Consider the following 17,436-nt stretch of genomic DNA (forward strand, 5'->3'; position numbering starts at 1 on the left):
ACACTTCACAAATTTGTGTATCATCCTTGCACAGGGGCCATGCTAGTCTTCTCTGTCGTTCCAGTTTTAGTATATGTGCTGCTGAAGTGAGCACTGAATTATTTCTTAACCAAACTCAAGAATCAAGGTCCCGCATTCACCACTAATACTGCCATTTTCCAAAGTAAAATACAGGAAGAGAAACTGGCTTGGGAGGGAAGACAATAAATTCATGTTAGACATGTGGAATTGGAGGTGCCTGTGAGATATCTGCGTGCAGATGAATAGATGTTTCTGGCACCCAGGAGACAGAGCTGGGCTGGAAATTATGCAAAGGATTTCTGCCTCCACTTAATGAATTAAAAAATAGAATTTGGAAAAGGAACTTGTTCAAACTTATGTGGCAGAAAGGAGTAAATTCCAGTAGTGGATTCTGTCTGACTCTATCCTGCCTGGGGAGAGGAAAGGAAACAGAAGACTTCCCCTGGGAGCTTGGGGGGAGTTTAGGCGAGTTGGGGTGCTACTGGTTGTGCTGTGCCAGAACGGCCAAGGGTGAACCCGAGGAGAGGCGGTGAAGGATTGAAGAAAAGACAGACAAGAGAATACAGCTGGGGCTCCGTGGATCTCCTATGCCTGGATGGGGACACAAACGACCCAGCCTGCAAGGCGATGCTTTATTTTATAGTCTCATTAAAACAAGGGTAGATTAACATGTATACAGATGTTCTTGTTTTGGAAACACTTGCTGCCCCTCCCACAGCCCATTAGCTGCTTAGGAAGGAATTAGGGAGGGCTACAAGGTCAGGCTTAATTATGCTAGGAGAGCTCTGCCCTCCAGGCTGGGACTTGTTTGTGGCCCTGCCACAGGTCAGCCCGAGGCTTGACCCTCGAGCTGCTCCCTACAACTGGTGACTCCAGTGATTTGAGGCAGATCCAGACCTCAAGGAGCCCCTCTTTTTGAGCCTCATGTCCTCAAAGGCAGACTGCTGTAGTTGAAAAGGCACTGGCTCTGGAAATGTGTAACCTGTGAGTAATTTATGTATAAGCTTAGGCAAGTCACTTTCTCTCTCAGAGCCTCAGTTTCCGGAACTATAAAAGGATGTTAAACAAATAATCCTTAAGGTCTCTTATAATTCTGACACACATGAATTCGTAATTCATTTAATTCTTTCATTTTTAATAAAAGCCCAGGAACATTTCTTTTCTAAGTATTTTGTTTCTGAGTAATATTAATATTGTTTTTATAGTGTTCACTGTAGAAAATTTGTCAAAAGGAAAAGCCTAAAGAAGGGGAAAAAATCACTACAATATCACTAGTTGGAAACCAGTTGCTAATATTTTGCTGTAATTTCTACTGGTCTTTCTTTTACTGTGCAAATATACATATGTCTTTTCCTTTTTAAAGAAATTGGGTAATAATATCCTCGATTAACTGAACATCTGTTACACATCAGGCTCAGAACCAAGTGCTCTGAATACATATTACCAATCCCTTCAGGGCAGACAGCAATGTCCCCATTTTACAGAAAAGAAAACCAAAGGGCAAAAAATTCTAGAATTCCTACCAGACTAGCTTTCTGAGCTGCTTTATTTTGTGTGTGATTCCTTTTTCACTTAATTCACCTTTAACATGTCCCCATTTTTCAAATACTTTTCTACCACATTATCTAAGTTGCTTCAAGATACTCAACACACAGTTCCTTACTGCATTGAAAAAACATTGAAGATATTTTTCATTGTCACTGTCATAGACAATGCTATGATTATCTTCCTCCCATGTAATTCTTTCCACTCCGTCATAATTGTTTCCTTAGGGTAGGTTCACAGAGGTTGAATATCTAGGTCAAAGGATGTGTGCATTCTTAAGGCTATTGACAAATAGTGTTGCCCTCCCCCAAAATTGAACTATTCTTCACCCTTTAACAAGTTACAAACATTCCGTTTACTTGTGACCTCATTAACGTTGGGAATTACCTAATTTTTATTCATCTTTGCTGATTTTGTAAGTGAAATTTCTTGTTTATAAAGTTGAACTTCTTTTCTAATGTCATGGATCATCACATGATTCATTCTAATAAAAATTTCTTATACAAATCCTTGGGAGATATGAGAGACATGAAGTATTAGAATGAAAGAAAGGGACATTTAATTTTATTCATTTAACAAAAACCAAGTACCTGACATACACAAAGTATGTTATAAGCCCTGCAGGCATTAAAATTAGTAAGAGTGAACAAATATTGAGCACCTACTCTATGCTCAACAGCAGGCATCCTAAGTATCATGAGACAAAAAGAAGAAAAAAGGTACAATATTTATCCTCCAACAACTTGCAATCTAGTTGGGGAGGGGAAAAGCAACACCCAGAAGGTGTTTTGAACTTAATTTCTCCCTTCCCTGTTCTTCCATGGAACTGCTTTTCTTATCTCCATTGTGGCTTTGTGAGTCAACCTTAAACATACCTCTCTTCCAGGTCATCTGAGCCCCAAAGCACAGGATGGTGTCTTACTCAGATTCCTGTCCCATCGTGTAAAGGCCAATGACTTCATGATTTCTTCACAGTTTTCTAGTCCGTGTTGTAAACTAGTGGCAAGTTGCCATGTCCTCTACCCACTCCCACCCCACCCCCCACATTAGTCCACGGCATGCCTGAGAGCATCAGAACCACAGGTGGCACTCAAATGCAGGTTTTAGGAGTCTCTATTAAATTAGCATTAACAACATTAACATTGGTTTCCTTAAACCACCACCTCACTCCCTTCAACTGCCCAAGCCCTAGGATTTCATGTCAATTCATTTACATGGCTGAACACGTGGGGGAGTGGGGGGGGGGGTCAAGGGTTTGGGGGTTATTTGCTTGTTACTCTTTCTCATACCTTACTGACATTCACACGGACTTCCTGCCCTCCGGGACCTGCACACCTCATGATTGTCTGCTGAAGATTGATACCATGATTGATAGCATGAAGGAATGTGGCCTGAGTTTTCCCTTTACGAGTCACTGATATATTTTATCTGGACAGCCCAAAGCATCTAGGGCCAGCTCAGCTCAATACACATTTGCTTCATTAAAATTCTGATTTTGAATTTGAGTTGAATTAATTCAAATTTCAAAAGAGTTTCAGATTGGTGTGGGCTGGAGGGGTTGGCTGCCAAAGGTGGGACATGAACCAGCCTAAAGTATAAGTAAGATTTAGGAGACAAGGTGGGCAGGGGCCTTGTCCCTTCATCCACCCCTTTCTTTCCTTTTGCCCTCTACCCACTTCTTAAGAGCCTTCAATGAGACACAGAAAAAAAGGTGAATTGTTAGCAAAATGCTGAAGGGAGTGAGGAGAGGCAACCAGCGCTATCTGTCCAGGGGCTACACAAGGATGAACCTGGCCCTCAGACACGCAGCAGGGCCCTGAGAGACGGGCAGATAGGAAGACTACAAGGCTTGTGAAAGGCGAGAGGAGAGACCAGAGCAACAAGGGGATTCCCAGAAGTGTGACTGAGAGGCATTGTAAGGGAAAAGTGAAGTCATATTTGCCCCACCTTCTGGAACAGCATGTGCATCAGCACATAATGAACTCTCCTCCCGGTGTGGATCCCGAGAAGAAAGATTCATTGATGTGGACCCCGAGAAGGAATTTATCTACTGAGATGATGCCCTATAGTCAACTGAGGGTCCAAATTTTATCAATAATAAGAGCCTAGTGGCCACTTGCTGACAGGGGCTCCTCGCATACTCTGTACACCAGGAAGAACCTCAGACTGAACTCCCTGCTTTCCACACTATGCCCCACTGTTTACGCTGTCTGAGTCAACCCCTGCAGGGCAGCCCTGGTTTTGTCTTTCTACCAATGGGCTGAGACCTGCCCTGTGCCGTCGGAACTGCACGATTTGGACACCACGTTTACATAAAGTGGACCTCATTGAGAAGCTGGCGGGAACTTTTGCTATAAAGGCACCTCCCCTTTGTCTCAGTGGAACGCAATTTAAATTGCTACCTGACTCTGTGTCTGTCCCCTGGCCTGCAGCTCCTTTGTGCTCAAGTAATTTTTATTCTCTAATAAAGTCTAAAATTAATTTTGGTTTACACTGATAACAGACTGTGCCTGCACCTATATACCCTCCTATATGTCACTGGTATGATCAAAGGGATGCAGTGTGGATAGCAACTAATCATCGACCAGGCAGGCCCTATGTTGGATCCTGTATCTATGTCACCTCATTGGACACCACCAACTACATGCCCAAGACCACCAAGACTCCCGATCAGATGTTCCTAGACTTCAGGCTACATAAGAATCACCATGGATCTGACTAATGTCACTCAGAAGTGCATTTCCTTAGATCTGGAGTGGGGTCTAGGAACAGGCGTTTTTAATAAGCATCCTGTGAGAGTGATGCAGATACCCAAGGACCACCGCAGTCCACCCAAATGGGGTCTCTGTGCAGCTCCCGCCTGGCCCTGGGAGCTAGAGGCTTCCCTTCATACCTTTAGAATCAGCCTCAGAACACACCATCCACAGTGTCTGTGGACAAGGACATCCCCTCCAGTCATTCTTCCTCCGTACACTTCAGTGCTGCTCCCCCGTCTCTCTCTCTCTCTCTCTCTCTCTCTCTCTCTCTCTCTCTCTGCCTGTCTCTCTCTCTCTCTCTCTCTCTCTGCCTGTCTCTCTCTCTCTCTCTCTCACCAACCTTCCTGCTGTGCCACTTGAGGCCCCCACTGTGTCATAAACTCCCCTAATATCTTTTTATTGATTTCTTTACTTATATATTTTTTTCAGAGAGGAAGGGAGAGGGGGAGAGTGATAGAAACATCAATGATGAGAGAGAATCATTGATTGGTTGCCTCCTGCACGACTGGATTCTGGGTCGGAAATATGTCCGACCCAGAATCAAACCATGACCTCATGGTTCATAGATCGACGCTCAACCACTAAGCCACACCAGCCTGGCTCCCCTATTATCTTTGACCCTTTTCCTGCACCCAGCTCTGCAGAGGGTACCACATCCCAGGCCACCACTGGCCTCTACAGTGCCTCTGGTAAATTAGAGAAAGGTGGCCCTTCTGGATGGAAGATCACATCGGCTAAAAGTGCCCCCCTGACCCCGACAATCCAGTCCCAAAGGACCCAAGTATGGGGAAAACTCAGATTTCATCCCCTCCCCTCCTCAGACAGTGCAGGAACTATACAAATTGCAGCCTGACCACTTCCTTGTAACCTTCCATGGAGATTGCTCAACCTCCCACTCCCCCTGCCAACAGGTCAAAGAAAGGTTGTTGCTATCTTCACTCCCCAGTGCCATTTCCAAACCTTTACTCTTCTCCTTCCTGTAAAAGCCTCCACTGTTCTGAGCCTCAGCCAAGTGGTTGTATCAGCCTCTAATGTCCCTCACAAAGACCAACTTCCAACTTCGTCCCTGAAGACGGATAGCCTTCCTCTCCCCTACACTCGCCATCTTGCTGTGTGACCTGGATGCCCATAACTTGTCCAGCACTGGAGCCTCACAGCTCACAAACCTCCTCAATCCAGTGGTCTTCATCTCCACTCCCTTCTGATTCCCTCACATCCAGGAACCTTGTCAGAACTGCCCCTCATCAGAAATCTCAAACTCCAGCAGCCCAGCCCCAAGCAGCGATCCACTCCTGTGCATCCCTCTCCTGCGCTCACTCCTGCTACATCTGCTCCTTGGCATCAGGGAACCCCATCCCCTGAGCCCTTCATTTTCTGCCTGCCCAGCCTAGACCACACAGTTGACTGCCTGAACCATTCTCTTACAAGCATCTACCTTCAATCTCATTTTCTGGGAAAATCCAACCCTAATGAATTCCATGATCCACTCTCTCCCACCTCTGCCCAGGCCCTGAGTGCTGCTGAAGAAAAGCATATAATTCTATGCTGGCACCATGGTCTCCAGACTCCTCTGCGTCTGAGTGTTGCACATCAAGGAACCTGTAGGCCACCGCTCCCATCTCCTCAGGAAGCCTTCCAATCCCCACAGCCTTCTTCAGCACACTCCCCACCACCCCCTTCCATCTCAGCAGACAACTTCTCTTCCTATTTTAATGAGAAAATTGAACCCATAAAATGAGAACTACCTTAGCTTTCTGGCCCCGCCCCCTACACCACCTGGCAATCTTTGGCACCTCCTATTTCCTTCTCCCCAGTCTCCCAGGATGAAGGCCTTCTTCCTACCCCTGGCAAGCCCCTCCATCTGTGTTCTCCATCTTTGCAACTTGTCTCCGCCAGTTTTCACTTTTTATCCTATAACCTTACCTCTTAAGCCTATACGTATGCTCAAGTTTTGCAACATTTAAAAACACACAAAAACCTTCCTTCCTGGTCCTCCCAGTCCCACCTTATCTTCCTTCTTTCTTCTCTACTAAAACCTATACCTGCTCTCCCCACTTCCTCACCTTCTCCTTCCTAATCCAGTCCACTGCATTCTGATTCCCCTATTCCCATCCCTCAGTCAAGAATCATCAATACCTTCCCAATGCCAAATTCAGTGGGTAATTTTCTATCCTTTTTTTCTGTTGCATTTGATCCTATTCCTCATTCTCTCTTTCTTGAAACTGTCTACTCCCCCAAGACTGTAATGCCAACCTCTTTAGGTCAGTGTGGTCTCCACCTTCCACGCACCACTTGTTCATAGTTGTTCCCTATCAATCAGTCCTTAAACTACTGCTTTTCACATTCCACACAGGGTTCCTGGACAAGAGCATCCGCCATTGAAGTTTTCACTTTCACCTATATTCTGACAACTAACAAGTTTATCCTCAGGCCTAGACTCCTTCCTGAACATCAGAGTTGTGTATACAACTGCATGCTAGACATCTCCATTAGCGCATTACCCAGGCACCTCACACTATACCTGTCTAAAACTGAACTCATCATCTCCACCCTCGCCCCTAACTTGCTCCTCCTGTGATCCCCATGTTAATCACCGGCACCATCATCCACCCACCCAGGCAAGGCAGACACCTGAAGTCATCCTTAACTCCACCCTCTCCTCGGCAATCTACCTCTAGGATCGGCTATTTTTACTGCCCTCATTTTTAAAATCTTTTCACTCCCTTCTAGCTCTACACCTGCTGACTATTTTGTGATAATTCATCATCACCCACCTGGACTATTGCAAGAGCTTCTTAATTGGGCTCCTAATTTTTCCCTCTCATATCTACTCCCCACATAATCACTAAAGTGATTCATCTAAACCCAGATCTGGCATGTCAATCTTCTGCTTGAAAGCCCTGTTGCGTGTAAGACAGTTTTAAATTCTTGGCAGGCAAGCTCTACAAGGCCTTCCTAGTCACTCTCCAGCATCAGCCCATGTTTTCTTGTCTTGAACATTACATTTTAGCTATGCCCTGCTCACATCATGCAGTTTCATACCTCCACACTGCTCTCGTCCAGGAAGACCCCTGTCCTCCCCACATTGGTGTGGGTCACCTCCCCAGCCTTCAGAACAGCTCATCTACCATTTACTACAAAAAGCATTCCTGCCCTTCCTTTGTACTCCTAAGACACCAGTGTTCACCTTTATCTTAGCATTTACCATTATTTTGAAATGACCTACATTTAACCTCCCAAAACTTAACCAAATTCAAAAGCAGGAATCTCTGTGCTCTGTCCATACGTGCCCTCCCCCATGCTGAGCACAGTGCCTAACACATATTAGGTACTCAAAAAATAATTACTGAATTGATTGTCACAGTTGGGCTACGAGGCAAGTATTTTAAATGAAAAAGCTCACTCAGATAACAGGTTACACTAGTAGATGGGAAAGCAGCTGCATGAAACCAGCACTAAGGCTTGTGCTCTTTCAAGTATAACCTGGGAAACAGGCTAAGCGTGGAGATGGAGATAAGAATGACATGTCAGGGCACCAGCCTAAGGGTGATGGTGTGTGTGAGCAATCTAGGGAAATGGAGGTGGGGACGATGCTGGGGGCAGAAGAGTATGGGCTTGGGGCCCGGGCACTGTTGGTTCTAAGCAGAGCCCTGATATGAAAACCTGCTGGCGGTCCCAGGCCTGAGCTAAATCCAGATACTGGGCCGGAAGTGGCCGATTCCCCAAAACCCTCACACTCTGCTTCTCAACTATTTCCTGAGACCTGCACATATTCCTCCCCTAGAAACAAGCCTCCAGGAAGTCCCTAGTATAGACGAACAAGGAATAGCCAAAGGATATTAGGAGAGAAGTAAACATGGACCTATGTGAATGAGAGCTGCCAAGTCCTGGAGGTCCCTACCTCCGCCCACCCTCCAGCAGCCTTCCCCTACCACCTGAAATACAGAAGGCAGCCAACAAAAGGAGCTAAGAGGCAGGGGCATGAGACCAGCCAAGGGAAGCTCAGGAGCCCACAGAGCGAAGGGAACATTGTGCGACAGCAGCAAACAGGGGGACTGTACAAGTATCTAAAGGCCCCATAGCTGCGTGCGTCCGAATATGGCCTCCCCTGCACACCTCCCTCTGGGCTCGTAGGCTGGAAGACTGCTCTAAAGGAAGGCACAAGGACATAGGGTTGGAATAATACCAGGGACAGAAATCTACCAGCCAGTGTTGACAAAGCACAGAAAAGGGCAGCTATGGTATGGTTAACAAAGGGTAAAGGTAAGGCGCCCTTTTCTGATAAACTCCGTATCAGACAACCATGAAGAGCCAGAAGGACCTCATTCGCAGAGAATCTGGCAGGTGTCCAGGGCGAGAACACCCCACCCTCTGTCTTCAGCTGAATCTCTGGGGGCCAAGCCAACCTCTCACCTCCCCTAACTGGTTGTAGGAGCAGGAGAACGTACTTCCTGCCTGGGGAAGGGGCTGGGCAGAGGACACTGAACCTTCCAAATGGGGACCCACACACCTGCTCTGTAGACTGCAATAAAGGCCTTCAGTTTACAAAGATTCACAAGAAAAATAAATTTGCTCTCCTCTTTTCCCACCTCCCCTTAGCCAACCACTCCCAGCTCCACCCCAACCCAGCTGCAACGGAGGCTCATTACCAGTTGTACAGGCCGTCCTGAGCCGGAGTGACTCACCTTGCATTGCTCAAGGATGGGAGAAGCCTGGGCATCTTGCAATTCCCCTCTGGAGGAGGTGTGGGCAGCTCCCAGGCAGCACCTCGGTGGAATCTCTCCAGTGATAACAACAACGAGAAAGACAAGCACTTATTGAGTGCTTTCTCTATGTCGGGCATCATATCTTACTTGTACTATTTCATTAAAAGCTTCCAACAAACTTTTGAGGTGGGTGCAACATTATCCCCATTGTATGGACAAGGAAATAGAGCAGTTCCATACCGGTCTGAGGTCACCTGGGCAGCAGATAGAGAAGTAGGACAATCACAGATCTTTCTTCCTGATGTCAGAGATCCTGATCTCAAGCACCACAGAAGGGGCCAGCTTCCTTGCCTCTGTGCTTATCTTCTCCTCACTGCACCAACTATGACTTTTCCCTTTTCACAGCTGCTCAACTTTTACGCTGGAGTGTAAGCTCCCTGAGGTTAGAAATCATTTTCAATGGTGCTTTGGGAGTGACACCAACAATACAAATGCTAACTGGCCAACCGAAGGTTCTAAACACTATGGGTGTTTAATAAATGCTATTTATTTGGTTGTTATTAAAACCATTAATGTTCCATACACCAGATAATTCAATTCCTTTCCTCTAGAGCAGGGTTTGACAACCTCGGCCCCATAGACATTTAGGGCCGGATAATTCTGTGTTGCAAGGGCAGTCCTATGCCTTGGAGGGTGTTTGACCCCTCATCTCTACTCACTAGATGCCAGTAGAACCCCTACTAGTGTGACAGTCAAAAATGCCTCCAGACATCCCTCATTTGGGATCTATTGCTCTAGACTCTATTGCTCTAAGTACTATTAGTTTTACCTGGTTAATCTAGAGTCAAACTAATAGTACTTATTTCCTGAAAGTAAGACAGCAAGAAAGCTTGTTTCTACTTACAATAGAACAGCACTCTTATTACTTACTAATACTAGAGGCCCGGTGCACAAATTCGTGCACAGGTGGGGTCCTGCCGGCATGCCGCGATGGGGGCCGATTGGAGGTGGGGGAGGGGACACAGGCAGTTTGGCTGGCCAGCCCTGCCCCCAATCAGGGGGGGGTCCAGTTGTGGGAGGGGCAGGAGGGAAGGAGAGGCTGCAGGTGGTTGGGGGTGGGGCCTTCCTGGGGGAGGGGCCATGGGAGGTTGGGCGGGGCTGATCAGGGCCCTATTGGGCCTGTTGGCTGCCGCAGTGCACGTCATAGCAACCTGTCATTCTGGTCATTCTGCCATTCGGTCGCTGGGCTTTTATATAGATAGATAGTTAATAAATATGAGAGATCCTGAAACTACTTATAAAGTCAAAGCCCCAGGGCACCAATAGGAGGAAATCAAGATAATGCTCCTGTTCTGCCTGAACCAATCACTTCCTGCCTATAGAGTTTTTGTAGGACTGTGCCATAGGCTGGAGGGAGCCTATGGCCAAAAAAGGATAGGACTGGGTTCAAATCCCAGCTCACAGGCCCAAAATCATTGCTGTTAACAACAGGGAGCAGACATACATCTCAGTTTCTCTACTCATGTCACTGGGCCTCACAATGGGTGGAAGTGCCCAGCTCAGGGTTGTTGTGAGAAGTAAATACAGCTAGAAAGCAACTGTCGAGCAAGGTTGGGCTCTGCAGGGCTCAGAAATAGTCTTCCCTTTTCCTGTCCTCACTTGTCCCAGGCCTTTGAGAGCATCGTAAATGTCTGACTGGGTTTTGTTTTCTCCACCCCTGGCTGCCTCTGAGAAGACCTGCAGAGCCTTCAAAATGCCGATGTCTGGACCACACTGCACACGGACTGATCAGAATCTCTGGCTTGAAAGTACATATTGTAATTTTTGTAATACTTATTCATGACATACTAGTAAGTACTATCTTTCCCATAACTTTATTAATGTCAAAAATAAAACAGTAATATTTGAACCATTTCTTAAAATACAGTAATTGTATGTTTATCACTAATAATTAATAACTTGTAAATAATTTAAACAAATCAGTATATCTCCAAATGGCATCTATTGTATTCTTAGGATCCACAACTCCCATTAGGATTTTTAGATTTTATGTTTTAATTTCAATGACCATTTAAAAATGGGCTTCTCATGTTCTTTTTTTTTTTCAATCTTTGAAGTGATAGTCCTCAAATGAAGGATATGTTCATAGAATGAAGCACAAGTCCGTGCTTCTCAAAGTTTAGGAAACAGTGCCTCAAATAATTCAGAAATTAACGTATCAATAACAAGTTACATATGGGACAAATTTTGTACACAAGGCTAGGAATAAAGCCTACTTGTTACCAGGAGAGTAGATGCTGTCATTTGTTTTATTTTTAGGAATGATAAGATGCTGTAGTATACAGTAATGATATTTCAGCGCTACTACATAGTATCAGATCCGTACAAAGGGGAAAAAATCACAGTTTGCAACTAAAGGCTAAAGTGAGTAGCATTTAAGGGAATTAAATGAATTAAAGGATGTTCCTGTGACTCAACCAATGGAATGTTACTGAAAAGGGAAAGGCATGGACTGGATTCAGTTTGTGTTTGTAGCCTCGCTGTAACATATTAGATCACCCAGGAAAGTGCACACGTCATAGCCCCATGGGGTCAGGGGTTGGTCTCCTTCTCCCCAAGCCCACAGCAGTACCAAACCCGCAGAGACACTCAACAAACATTTCTGAAATAATGAACCTGCCGCCCTCACATTACCTTAGTCTTTCTATCCTTATTTTCCCTATATCCTTAATGTCTTACTTTTCAACTCTTGTATTTCTGAAAGCTACCCGAAGACCTATGTGACTAAGGCAGGACATTAGAAAACCAATACACTTTTAAGAATTGGCTGTACGGGAATTCCCATGAGTGGCAACTTCCTTGACTCTGTCCGTGGAGCAGTGTCTCCATCACATTCTGGTCAGAGCACACACTGCTCGCGGCTAATCCTAGGAGTTCCCATTCATGCCCAGCTAGTTAAGCTGCACCATATTTTTTCACTGTTGAATTGTCTGGTTAAACGGTAGGGACAATGCATTTGAATTGCTTGATAAAAGGGTATGCCCTCCAAAGAAACGTTAGAGTGTAGCTCACAGGGACTCAGGAGAGCCACTCCTTGCAGAGGTAACTGACCTGGCTTGCTACGCTCTCCTCGGGCACCTGCAATGCCCTTCCACTCAGGCAGCGAGTGCTCGCCTCTCCAGGGAGGATCCCAGGCTGGCTGGCCCCATGAAGAGGGTGTTCAAACCTCCCCACTCCCTCTGCTCAGGGTGCCCTTTCTAGTTCCTCTTCTATTTGGGGGTTGGGAAGCACTGAACCCTTGTCTCATTTCAATTCCTCACCTACTCATACTCTCTGCTAAACCCCCAAGTGCCTTCAACACTTTTGTTTCTGCCTAAAAATGAATGGAATCAATTTCCGATTTGCGGGGGACCATGGATCCTAACGTTGGAAGGAGAGCTCAGAGATCAACCTCCCACTCATGTGTGAAGGGGTCATGAACGGTCTCCCTGCGTCAGCTCTCCAGCTCTCCTTAACCGCTAGCGCACCCTGCTTCCTGCCACACAGCGCGAGGCATTTCTAGGAGTTTGGATGGAAAGTAAACCAGAGGGTGTCAGTGTTTCATCTTCCCAAATGATGACATTAAAAAATTAACAGCTGGGGCCGAAACCGGTTTGACTCAGTGGATAGAGCGTCGGCCTGCAGACTGAAAGGTCCCAGGTTCGATTCCGGTCAAGGTCATGTACCTTGGTTGCGGGCACATCCCCAGTAGGGGTTGTGCAAGAGGCAGCTGATCGGTGTTTCTCTATCATCGATGTTTCTAACTCTCTATCCCTCTCTCTTCCTCTCTGTAAAAAAATCAATAAAAAATATATTTTAAAAAATTAACAGCTGGGAGGAATCTACTATCTGTAATCTACAATGACCATAATTTCATAAAAGAAAGGATATTTTACAAATAAATTTTCAAAAAGCTGTACTATCAGAATAAAAGGCAGGCCTTTAAATTGGATAAATGTTTGCTTTCTTTTTTAGAATCTCTCCATTTGTTCTCCTTCCATGAAGACCTGTGAGCAGTTGATCAAGACTCTCACAGGCTGGAGTCTGGTGACAACGGACTATAAAGCAGGGGTTATTTTTCCCTAAAGCTGTGTACCCCTGAGGAGCTTACTCAGTGCCCCCCAACCGAGCCCGCTGACCTCTGCATACAAACAAGGCCCTGTGGGAGGAGCACTGTGCCATTCTGACTGTGACCCTGACACAACTTAGGATCAAATGCAGCACAGACATGATCAGCAAAAAGTCCTGAGCAAAGATGTAACTATTGCGATGGTAAACTTCTCCCCACATTCGACAAAATGCATATTGACTCGGCAAGAGTCCCAAGTGTACTGTGAAGTATACATACGGCCTATAAAAATTAACATGTACCATACCTCGACTTTGATTCACCTGAATCTAAAATACTACGTTGAAAACAAACAAAATAATAATAAATAACAAAATAAAATAAAATGCTACGTCGAGCTGGTGTGTATTAACTAAATAGTAGAACTGTACAGTGGAGAACATACCCAGCCAGGAGGCAGGAGGCAGGAGGCAGGAGGCAGGAGGCAGGAGGCAGGAGGCAGGAGGCAGGAGGCAGGAGGCAGGAGGCAGGAGGCCGGGCTAAGTGGGTCTATAGCCTCAGGCAACTTTAATCTTTCTGTGTTCAGTTCCATTAAAATGATCTCTTAGGGCCAGTTCAACTTGAAAACTCTTACACGTGTAATAGCATGTCATCTCTCTGAGAATGTAGAAGGCCTCAGGGAATGAGAAAGACAGTGCACATCTTCTAAAAAGCTGACCACTAGATTCTCCTCTAAAACATAAGGATCCACATTAAGGTTCAGCTCTGAACCACAGAGCTGAAGGGTACAACCTAATCAGTCCCTAAATCCACACATGCTGACTTAAGAATCCACTCTGGGCAAACGAATGAACGTGAACACTCTCCAGGCCCGTCCTCTTAGAGTTGCACCGCGTCCCACCGTTGGTGGGTAGGAACCACCAATTACTATCACCTGCGTTACCACTTAAACCTGGACACAATCCTGCAATGCTGGCATTATTATTTTTTTTTAAGACGAATAAAAAAACTGAGGCTCAGACTAGTTAAGCACAGTCCAAGGTCACAGCATGAGGGGTGGGATTCAGACAGAGGCTTCTGCCTGCTAAAGCCCGTGGACTTGTCCCCATGGTGGCCATGTTGCAACCCTCACACCTTTTACACCTGGATCCCTGGATCCACCTTGGGATTGACCTTGGGATTCTGTTAGAACCTGGTACAAACTAAGAAAGCAAGGAAGGAAGGGAGGTAAGGAGGAAAGAATAGAGGGAAAAAATTAATTAACTTGTGTTATAAACCTACTATATGTCCAACCCACCCCATCCCTCAAACCAGCTAACAAATATTTCTCACTTAATATACATAAAAACGATGTAAGATTGCTATTAATGCCCCAATTTTCAGAAGTGGAGACTAGAGTTCAGATAGGTTAAAACTCTCCCAAAGCCTGGATTCTAAGCCAGATCTAATACTCAAGTTCTGCTGCATTCTTTATACTATCCCAACTTGCCTACACAGAACATTATATAAGAAACATTTTTAGTGAGATATATTTCACAAACCATAAGATTCAACTCAGTGTTTTCAATATATTCACAAGATTATGAAACTATCACTACTAAATAATTCCAGAACATTTCCGTCACACCAAAAGGAAACCCCAAACCAATTAGCAGTCACTTCCCATTCTCCCTTTACCCTGGCAACCACTTCCTGTCTACAAATTTTCCTATTCTGGAGATTTCATATAAGTGAAATCATATAACATGTAGCCTTTTGTGTCTGGCTTCTTTGCTTAGCATGTTTTCAAGGTTCATCCATGTTGTAGCATCTATCAGCACTTCATTCCTTTTTCTAGTTGAATAATTTCCATTGGATGGAAATGCCACACTTTTTTATCTATGCAGACGTTGGGCATTTGGGTTGTTTCCACTTCTTGACTATTATGAATAATGCTCCTAAAACATTTATGTACACGTTTTTGTGTGGGCATGTGTTTTTAATTCTCTTGAGTATATACACCTATGAGTGGAGTTGCTGGGCCATCTAATAGTAACTCTATAGTTAACTTTTTTTTTAAGAAATGCCAAACTGTTTTCCAAAGTGGCCTAATTATTATACGTTCCCACCAGCAGTACATGAGGATTCCAATCTCACCATGTCCTTGCCAACACCTCCTGTCATTTCTATCATGGCTCCCCGGGAGGCTGTGGTTCGTATCTCTTTGTAATTTTGACTTACACTTTCCTAACGACTAATGATGTTGAGCACCTTTTCATGTATATATTGGCCATGTATATGTCTTCTCTGGACAAGTATTCAAATCATTTGTCCGTTTTTAAAACTTTTTAATCTGAAATAGTCACATTTGCTTTTTTTTTTTTTTCTTTGTTTCTCTTGGGATATTTGTCTTTTAATTGTTGAGTTGTAAGTATTCTTTATATATTCTAGATACTAGGTCCTAATCAAACATATGATTTGAAAATATTTTTTTCCATTATTTGGGTTGTTTGCACTTTCTTGGTAGTGTCCTTTGAAGAAGAAAAGCTTTTAGTATTGATGAAATCCAACTTACCTATTTTTTCCTTTGGGTGCTTTTGCTTTAGGCATTATATCTATTAAACTATTGCCTAGTCCAAGGCCATGAAAATTTATATCTATATTTTCTTCTAAGAGTTTTATAGTTTAAATTTTTACATTTAGGTCCTTGATCCATGTTGAGTTCATATGGTGTGAGGTAGAGATCCAATGTCATTCTTTTGTATGTGGATATCCAGTTGCCACAGCACCATTTGTTGAAAAGACTGTTCTTTCCCCCATCAAATTGTCCTGTCACCCTTGTGAAAATTCAATTGATCATAACTGTATGGCTTTAAAAGAACTTCTATGCAGATGGACATAGCCAATGGACACAGACAATAGGGGTGTGAAGGCCTGGGGTGGGGGATGGGGGCAGGCTGGGAGAGGACAGTGGGGAGAAAAGGGGACATATGTAATACTTTCAACTATAGAGAATTTTTTTTTAAAGAAAGAAAATAATTCGATCTAACCAGGAGGCATAACCACTGGATTCTGAAGGATTGGGGTTTAAGTCCTTTCTCTGTCCATTTCCTAGACCTGTGACCTTGACAAGTTATTTAAATTCCCCAAGTTTCATTTCTTCCTCATTGAAAAGTGGATAAGACCATAGTACCTACCATCTGGCCGGGAGAGGATGTGAAAATTAAGTAAGATGGTATAAGTTCAATTCTTAGTACCATCTCTGCTCTTTGCATGTACTAAAATGTGCCTGCTTTCAATGTTACTATCAATGGATAAATGCTGTGGCTCTTGGGGTTTTTAATCAATGGATCACTATTTCTTACTATTATTTTCCCTTGACATAAAAGAGACATTGTCACACTCACTAGGTGAAAGATAGCCCAATCTGAAAACAAAAACAAACAAACAAATAATTTTAAAAAATAAATGTATGAGTTATTTCTGAGCTCTCAACTCTTAATTATTCTATACGTCTGCCCTTATGCCAATACCACACTGTCTTGACTACTATAGCTTTGTAGTAAGTTTTGAAATTGGTAAGTGTGAGTCCGCCAACTTATTTATTGGTGGTTTTTTTTAGATCATTTTGGCTATCCTGGGTCCCTTGTTACAGTTTTCAGTGTATAAGTCTTGCGTGTCTTTTGTTAAATTTATTTTAGTATCTTCAAGTTTACTGATACTTTTTTCTAACCAGTTCTAACCATCAGAAGAGAAATATGAAAAAACATGTTTTCTGATTTTATTTTTCTAGTAGTTGCCTTGTTCTATGGTGCGATGGATGAAAGTGTCAGGAGCAACATGGGCCAACGCTGTTTCTTTCCAAATAAATAAATAAATAAATAAATAAATAAATAAATAAATAAATCCAGAAGCTCAATGTTTTAGTTGTATGCTAGTCACAAAGTGAGCTGGGATTGGAGACATGTTCAACTAAGGGGAGTTGAAAATGGATATGTAATATTCCAGAAAAGATGGGTTTTGTGCCTGAGTTTCCTACAGGGGGGAGAGTGGAACTTCTAAGTGAGAGATGTGATGATTACTCATCCCTAATTTCACTTTGCCAGCACTAAACCTTTCTCAGCAGCTTTCTTCAAATAGCAGGTACTGAGGTGAATGAGATGTAAAATAAATTCATGGTTAGTACATGCCCTTTCTTGAGCAAAACTGGAATTGATAAAGGATCATGGTGACAAACTCTTAGAAGCCAGTTCACTTTAGGGAGCGGTGAGAGGAGAATTTGCATGTATGACCTCACCCAGAAACTCCAGCCCTGAAGCAT

At 44.1% G+C, this 17,436-nt stretch overlaps 1 protein-coding gene across 1 annotated transcript in view; it reads right to left on the reverse strand.

The window, feature by feature from the left end:
* Positions 1 to 9,214: 9,214 nt before the first annotated feature.
* The window catches only part of PTS (6-pyruvoyltetrahydropterin synthase), a 46,504-nt gene continuing 38,282 nt past the window's right edge, over positions 9,215 to 17,436 (reverse strand). The window contains exon 7 of the transcript XR_013814407.1: positions 9,215 to 9,282. The gene's annotated coding sequence lies outside the window, so the exon portion shown is untranslated. The remainder of the gene's footprint in view (positions 9,283 to 17,436) is intronic.

Source organism: Cnephaeus nilssonii, assembly GCF_951640355.1.
Source record: "Cnephaeus nilssonii genome assembly, chromosome: 13".
Taxonomy (NCBI): Eukaryota; Metazoa; Chordata; class Mammalia; order Chiroptera; family Vespertilionidae; genus Cnephaeus; species Cnephaeus nilssonii.